This window comes from Bactrocera tryoni, chromosome 1 (assembly GCF_016617805.1).
Source record: "Bactrocera tryoni isolate S06 chromosome 1, CSIRO_BtryS06_freeze2, whole genome shotgun sequence".
Taxonomy (NCBI): domain Eukaryota; kingdom Metazoa; phylum Arthropoda; class Insecta; order Diptera; family Tephritidae; genus Bactrocera; species Bactrocera tryoni.
Window position 1 is genome coordinate 20,131,012 of NC_052499.1, and position 8,605 is coordinate 20,139,616.

Here is an 8,605-nt window from a genome sequence, read left to right on the forward strand (position 1 = left end):
AGGAGTGTAGAGAACAGCTGAACAGTCTATCGCCGGTTCTGCGACAACTCAGGTGTTCTGGAGCTCATTGATTGCATAGAAGTCTGCAGACGCAGGAAAAAGAGCTTTGGATCCATGTTTCCAAATAGGGCCACCGTCTCTCCGCAATCCTCATCTATTTATCTTATTTTACCATTCCCCCACCGAAAGCGTGGGGATGTGGATTAAATTGGATGATAACCCCGCCCACTCACCATATAACGATGCTGTTAAAAACTGCTAAAAGTGAGATGGATCAATAACTAAATACGCGAGAGACATTAAATTTTACCCCTGAGATGGCATGAGAAGGCTTTAAAGGAGCCGCGGTCAAAATTGGAGAAGATTGGAAGTCCCATATCTCAGGATAAAATTCATCATCATAATTAACAAGCTTTATGTATCTGAGAGTATTATCCCGGCTTTAATTCTGGCAAGTTGCAAGAGAATTAAATGTTCTGTTAAACCTGAACTTAGCTCCACCTTGGCTGTTTTATTTGCAGTTAGATTAGTTTCCACGCAAATACACGTATATCCACCATGTGGTAAAAAGAAAACAATTTAAGCGATCGAAAAACCAACTCGAATTGGCAATGAGAGAGGCAATATTAAAGTCAGAAATAAGATACAATTTTCACAGCCGAAGAGTGAAATAAAAATAGAATATTTGCTCACGTAACATGTGAATGGCGGTACAAATTGTTGCAAGTGGATTATGCCATTGCATTGGCCTTGGCTTGGCCTAGTTTTATGGCTTACTACTGGCATGACAGACGGTTTTTGTTGCCGCCCGTTAGCGGCTGCTGCCAGCCCGGCGTAGAGCAACAGAGTTGCTACAAAAATATAACTCAATGTACTGGCTGGCAAATGTAACTCTGTAGCTTGAGTTTAAAACATCCAAATTTGAGATTTCCTGACATGCAGCAGTTAGAAAAAAAGAACATTTGTCACAAGCGACAGGCGCACATACTCAAACGCAGAACTTTGAAGGTAAACCTATTTTTGGATGTTGCAATTCCGAAACTGTACAATTAAATGTTTCTTTTCTCCAGGAAGTGTGTAGTCTGTGGAGCTTCCCTCAATAAATAGCGGGTAATTTCGGCTAATTATTGTGGTCTCACGAGGCAAACTGAATTTGAACCTCGTCTACATAGAAAATTTGCTCGACTAGCATAGAAAATTTGCTTCAACTTATTTCTATATATGAACTTTAATGAACCAAATATGTACCATTTTGGTCGACCACTTTTTCGACCACTTTTTGTAATTTTTCCGCTAGAGACATTATTCCATCATTGTAAAACTTTTCTGATTTCTTGGCGAAAAACTGAAACAAGTAATTTTCAGAGGCTTCTCTTGAAGCCAACTTTACTCCATTAAGGGAGTTCTGCATTGACCGAAACAAATGGTAGTCCGTTGGAGCAAGGTCAGTCCTATATGGTGGGTGCATAAAAACTTCCCAGCCAAGTTCTCCCAGTTTTTGCCGAGTCATCAAAGATGTGTGTGCTCTAGCGTTGTCCTGATGGAAGACGAAGCCCTTCTGCTGATCAGTTCTGGCTGTTTTTTTTCGATTGCTTGCTTCAATCTCATTCGATTGCTTGACAGTTCAATCTAGGATCAAGCGTTCGACCAGGCTGGAGCAGCTCATAGTGGATGATTGCTTTCCAATCCCACCGAACACTCAGCATAACCTTTCGAGGCGTCAATCCTGGCTTTGCGACCATTTGTTGAACTTCATCACACTTGGACCATGATCGCACATTATTATCGTATTTGATCTATTTTTCGTTTCTTGTTACCATTCGTTTCAGAAATGGTTCGATTTCTTTTCGTTTCAGCATAGGATCGCAGATGTTAATTTGGTCCATTAAATTTTCATACTGTAGTGTTTTTTACCATTCGGACGATATGACCTAGCCAGTCTAGGCGCTGTCTCTTAATTCGCTGAACTATACACGACGACATTAATATCTCGTATATCTCATCGTTCGATCGACTGCGGTATTCGCCGTTGAACCGCCGTTCCGCATAACCTTTCTGTCGAAAACTCATCAGATGTTGTCATCGTCCATACCTCTACACCATATAGCAGGACGAGGACGATGAGTGATTTGTAGAATTTGGTCTCTTTTCGTTGAGAGAGAACTTTACTTGTAGGAGTTGTCCCGATACCTTCAGAACCTTGCAAGCTAATATCTTTAAAGTATTATTTGTAGAACAAATGTTTAGTTTTAGTTAGAGAAAAGTTTTAGGTACTTTTTCAAATAACCGTTTACCACCTTCAAGATTTTAGAATATATGTAGATTTTCGGACGGTTTGTTGTTCTACATTGATATGGATTCCACTTCTGACTTAAATACGATTATAATAAAGTTTCAACGGGTTTTCTACGGCAACTGCGACATACTCATCTCAGGCACTTGTAGTTGTAGATGTTTCATGACTTTTTCCATTTTCGCTGATGCTGTGTGTTTTCATGTTGCACTTCTTAACCTCGCATGCAGTCGACATGGGAATAGTAAAGTGAAATTTTATTTGCCAACAACAGCAATAACAGATGCAGTGTTATGAAAAACCTTACAAGTTTGGTGCTAGCAACAAAAACTGTCAGTAATTTCATTCGTCAACGAACAGGAAAACAACAACTTTGTCTGCACAACAGATTTGATTAAATTTGCTAACTTAACCACAAACTACAATTCGGGCATAGTGCTGCCATACGGCTGCAATGTATAGTATATGCCATCGAGGATTAGTAAGTATTGTGGTTTGCCTAAAAATTGTTCGTAAATAGAATTGTTTAATTACGGAAATGGTATTTTTGTTATTTGAAAAGTTCTAATACAGTCGTTTGTCATTGTGTTTCCGATGAAATTGGAACTGGAACGTGGCATTTTCTGCAACAATTTTCCATTAACGCCTTAAATTTCGTTCAGAATTTGGATTCAATTTAGTAACAGTTTTTTAAAACGAATGCTTCTTGTTCTGAACTCTTATGTTCCCCCCATAATTTCCGTATGCTCCAGGCATGAGTCTCTAGATCACCTCTACAAGTGTATGCTACGGTCGTGAAACCTTCTGTTCGTCGCCAGTCAGCAAATGTGTCTCGCTTCCCTCTTCAACTCTCTCTGTATCTATCCCATCCCGCACGTGTTGTGGTCGATCGTAACGTTGCGAAGTAGGCAGTCTGTTTTCTCTCCGCTGCGACATGGCACTCCGTCGTACCAGCTGTTCTCTTGCATTTTCCGAAAAACAATGGTTTCGTTTGCAGCTGTACGTAAAGGAGGCGAAATGCCGTCCACGGTTCCCTTATACCGAGTTGCTGACAATTGCTCTCAGAGAGCAGGAGTGTAAGTCGAGGAGAAAATCGTTCGGCTGTCTGTTGTGATTGCAGCTCCTCGACGTCGAACCTTCCTTGTGTTTGTTGACGTCCGTTTCTTGCTGCACAGAGGCGGGTGCGAATTTTGGCTGCAACAAGGGCAACAAGTCGTCCGAGCCGATGTAGGACCGCGGAGCGTACGCACGTTTAAAACGTGTCTGGAGACGTATCTTCCCTCTGTCACAACATGATCGATCTGGTTGGTGGCTTTTTGACCCGGAGACAGCCTGGTGACTTGGTGAATTTTCTTATGCTAGAATATTTTACTACAGTTACCAATATTTCGGAATCTATCGAAGTCGATCAGCCTCAACCCATTTGGGGATGTTTCATCATTGAGGCTGAATTTACCGACCCTTGTGCCAAAGATACCTTTTTTGCCCATCCTAGCGTTAAAGTCGCCAAGCACGTTTTTAACATCATGGCGGAAGCAGGGGCGCTCCAAGCACTCATAGAGGGCATCTATGGTCACTTTGTCCAACTCTTCCGCCGGGGCATGCGCACAAATCAGCGGTATGTTCAAGAACTGTGGCAGCGGCACCTTCCCAATTAAGGGACCGGACATTCACTTAAATCGTAATCCTGAATGCGTTTGCCGTGTTCGTCACTAAAATGAGGGTCTCTCGTAAGAAACTTTCTCCTTCTTTTCATGGGGGGCGTTTTTTACGTGGTGGGTGCCAAACCCTCCTGGTTCGCCTTCTCACTTTAGCTCGCCTTCAAACGGAGGTCCTTTGAGAAGAACAGAGAACTTGCCTCACTTGCGTGAATTTCATTTATGTAAGAAAAGAAAACAAATTCAAATAAATTGCTTCATACATATATACTTTTGATGTGACCATACCACACCGATAGTCCGCCCACCTGCCAAATATGAAATTTTCATAAGCCACAAGGACTTTGCGGCAACGTTGAGGCCAGCAAGGTTCATGCGGTATTTGCTTAGCATTAAATTCTGTAATAACCAGAGCGTTAAACGAGAAATAAGAACGAAAGAGCAATGTGAAAATTATTAGCATAAGTTAGGTAGTCTCCCCTATCATCCGTGAACTAAATATTTTTATGCACTTTGATGGTGATTATAATTAACAGCACCAACGACACGTGACATCATTAGAAAGTCGTTGTCGCTGCCATCAGCTAGCCATGAAAAGCCTATACACACACATATAGTCGCAAGGTATTGCCATCGTAAATGCCGGCGACTGATAGTTCATTGCTTAGTGCGCTAATTAAAGTACCAGCGGCCCCTCCAACCAACTGGCTAATGAGCTTTGCTCGTTAGTTTGCCTAACATTTAACTTGGTTACATTGCTTATGCGCTTAACAAATTCTTTGATTTTTACCGGGTGTTATTTCACGGGATTATATGTTTGCATGTGTTTCTCTCTTTATTACTACGGGTGTGTTAATAAAAAGTCGAGATTAATTTAATATCACGGTCGAATAGTAGCGATAGTAATATGAAAATGACGATCAGTCACAATCGTGCTGAAACGTGACGGTATACAGGTCAAAACATTAATCAAAATGTGTTGAGTCGATTCCCAAGAAATTTTTAATATCTTTTTGATGCCAACACAAAGGCTTTGGAACAAAGTTTCTTTAACTTTGTCAATGTATGTATGATTAACAGAGGTAGATGGACGACTCGCATGAGGAAAGTTTTCGTTGGCTTCTTGACCTTCAGTCAAAGCTTGCCATCAAAGAAGTTTGTAGTCACTTCGACACCAGAGCGGTAATACCTAGCGATGACCAAGACCAGTCAATTAGTGTCTAATAAATTTGGCAATAGTATCAAACTACCGGATACCAAGACTTATTTGGATGACTGATCACAGCGGAAATGCCGAAAAATTCAAAACTGAGGAGCTTGCTAGAGAAGGCAGTCTTGCTTCAATTTCATCAGACTGGGAACGAGTTGGTACTCCGTTGTCCGCATGCATTTCCGCCCTGGATTTATGCGTCTTTCGTGCTTCCAGCAAGAGTTGGTCATTAATCAGCGCCTGCTGTGATCTTTCATGGTGGAATATTGGAGGAGAATATTGAACTATGTGCTGATAGTAAGAGTCCTCTCAACGCAATGGTTAAAGTTTTAGTCGGACACTGTTCAATAGGCACATAATAAGCGAGAATTGATATAAGCAAAAGGTTCCATTTTTGTTAGCAAAAAAAGCAGTAAATTCTTTACGAAGAAGTAGCAATAATAGTACCAAAATATAGTATATGTATATACAATTTATCAGACGTAATGTAAAGCTACAGGTAACAAATAAATGGATCTCTGCGTGTCATCTTCGTTGATTTGAAAAATGTAATTTTTAGAGAAAAACGAGGTTAAAGGTGCACGTGTTGATTTGACTGGTCCAAACACTTCTACGCCGCAGGATTAGACAGGTGAAATATTTTTTACTATTTTCAATAGAAAAGTGGAATTATGTTTTTAGAATTCCATGGTATATTTTACGACCAAATTTTTTTTTTAATCTAGAATTTAGTTATCTTTTTAGGAACTAATATTTTACGCCCAAAAATAGATTTTTGTAATGCTTGACTGACTTACTCCTTTCAAATAGTATACTGAGTACATAGAATATTGTAGAAAATCAAATTTGTTGCACTCGCTTTGCTCTCCTATAAATGAATGATCCGCCACAGAACGTTTAATGGATGTTATGACATAGCGTCAAGCATCCGTTCTTTCGAATATACTTAACCGGAACACTTTCAAGTTTTTATTCGGTTGAAGACTGCAAGCTCGGAAGCATTTCTCATAAGTATTTGAGATATGTATATTTTCTATCGCTAAAACAACCACAGAAGCGTCAAATGTAGAAAATATAAACGGCGGAGTGATTCGAGCGAGAATATACGTAGGTTGGCTTTTATATTTGGGGATTTAGCAGCCCTAGTGTTCCAATGTGACAACTTACAACTTTATCGTACCGTTTGACATATTTTTTTTGGACGATCTCAGAACGTTTTTTCATACGAGCGACTTTTGTGTTTTACAGTAATTTAAAATATTCGTCTTTGCTAAAAAAAAAATGGAATTTAAACATGAACATTTTTGTGCTATTATTTTTTACAACTTTCGATGCGGCTTATCTCAGCAACAGTACTCCGATGAACTTAATTAAATTTTTGGTGATGAATTCAATCGAGACCGTAGATTACTCCTAGGTAAATTTTTTTAACGGTCGTTCAAAATCAGTTGTTATTCCGGAAAATGTTTGCAAACTAATATTGTAAGATCGTCATGTGGCCTATCGTAAGATTGAAGTAACTATATAGCATATGTAAAATTTTTAACTTTGGATTCCATACAATTTGTCAAACGTTTAAAAAATTGTTAGCGGTTAAAAAAAATGATAGCGGTGAGACGAATCCAACCGAAGTTGTTCGCACACGAAGCATGTCTGAGAAGCAATTGCCCGTTTCTTTGGAAAAACCGAACTCGACGCAACCATACCACTAGAATAACACAGAACATTAAATCCGAGTGGTATACAACCATTAGATTGCCAGTTGTCTTTCCAAAAATCAGGAAAACGAACCGCCGAAGACGTTTCACTCTTCACCACGATAAAGCGAGTTCTCACACATCGACTGAAACAACTGTATTTTTGAACACTCAAACCATCAACAATCGTGATGGTACAAATCAGTACATCAACTTTATCCTATTGAGCGTTATATGTACCCTTTCCTGCTCCCTTATGTTAGGTGCTGTTATGTTTATGCTAAGTCTTCGATGGGATCCTGTAGCGCTTCTTTTACAGCTCCTGCTACTTCCTCTTTTGTTGTCAGGGAATCGAGGTCTCTAATCTCTATAGCAGCTTTTGTTTGAAGGTCAGTCACAGTTGCAGATTCTTTAAGGGTTATATTGAGTGCCTCGGAGAAGCTGGCTTTTGTAGACTGTCAATTCTAATATCCGGATTCCTTTGATCTTCTTTAAGATCTACCTTGCTACGGATATTCTTAAGGACTACAGCGTAGCTATTACCTTCTGCAGGCTTTATGATCCTCTGTTTGTCGTTTGAGCCTATTATTCGCTCTCTAACTTGCACTTCCTTCACCATTCCTTCGTTTGCGTGGGTATTCCTTGCTTTCTTAAGCAAAAGATTTTCCCACTAGCCGTCGTTTTCATTTCGTGGTCGCACTGTTTCTCGAGGCTTGTCGCTGCTTCAAGGTTATTGACTCGGGGGTCGGAATGCGTATGTTTAAGTGTATCTTTTTTCTAATTTTCTGTAAGAACCAGTTTCTGCGGTAACTCTTGATGACGTTGAAAATTTCATCTAGCTGTGCTGTTCTTACCGTCCATCGTCTTCTGCTTGTCTCATTTGGGTAATATATTGTTATTTCGAGATGTTCTGAGGCCCTTCTTTTGTGGCAGCTGGGTAGCTCTTCCCTTCTCCTTGTTTTGCCGGTTGCGCTTGTGTGGCCGGAGCTTCCCTTGAGGCTGTCTTTTCTCCAGTTTTGTCTGGTTGTTTTGGAGTGACTTTGAGTAGGAGGGATCTAAGTATCTTACTGCTCCTACGGAAGACCGTCCCGTATTCCTCTTCTTAGCTATCTTGCCCAAGGTTTTTCGTCGTCGTCTATGCACATTTGGTGCTGGTCGCTGTATTGTTCCCTCGCCGCTTTGTTGCCTCCCTCTCGTGAGTAGGTTTTCCCACAGCTTCTGGTAAATCATTTACTATAAAAATACCTCTTTCCGACTGACGAAAAGGCAATACATATAACATTGGAAAAAATCGCACGGAAAATGCTCAATAGAAATCTATATGATATCCCAAAATGGTATAAAGTATATGGCAACAAAATCATTTTTATGCAAACCACTTTATGAGCGAATTAGTTCGAGGTGGAAGATGAGTTACTCAGCAATTGAGGCGATGAATACAAATAAAGCAAATCCTTGACCCAATTCGAAATGCAATAGTTCTTCGACACGTTTTGTATACATATGTGTAGGTGCTCTTATATGCACATACTTTCTTGAATATATATTACATTATATCTTTTTGAATTTTTACGTATAAGTATGAAAAATATTGTTCACCACCTTTCGAAACCGCAAGGAGGTAGCAAGTACAGTCAGGCATTATGCACACCTGCTCTTTATATGAATGTATATACAAGTATATGTGTTTGTATATATGTATACATGCCTAACTTGAGACAATTTTAACCGCTGCAGCGAACCTCTG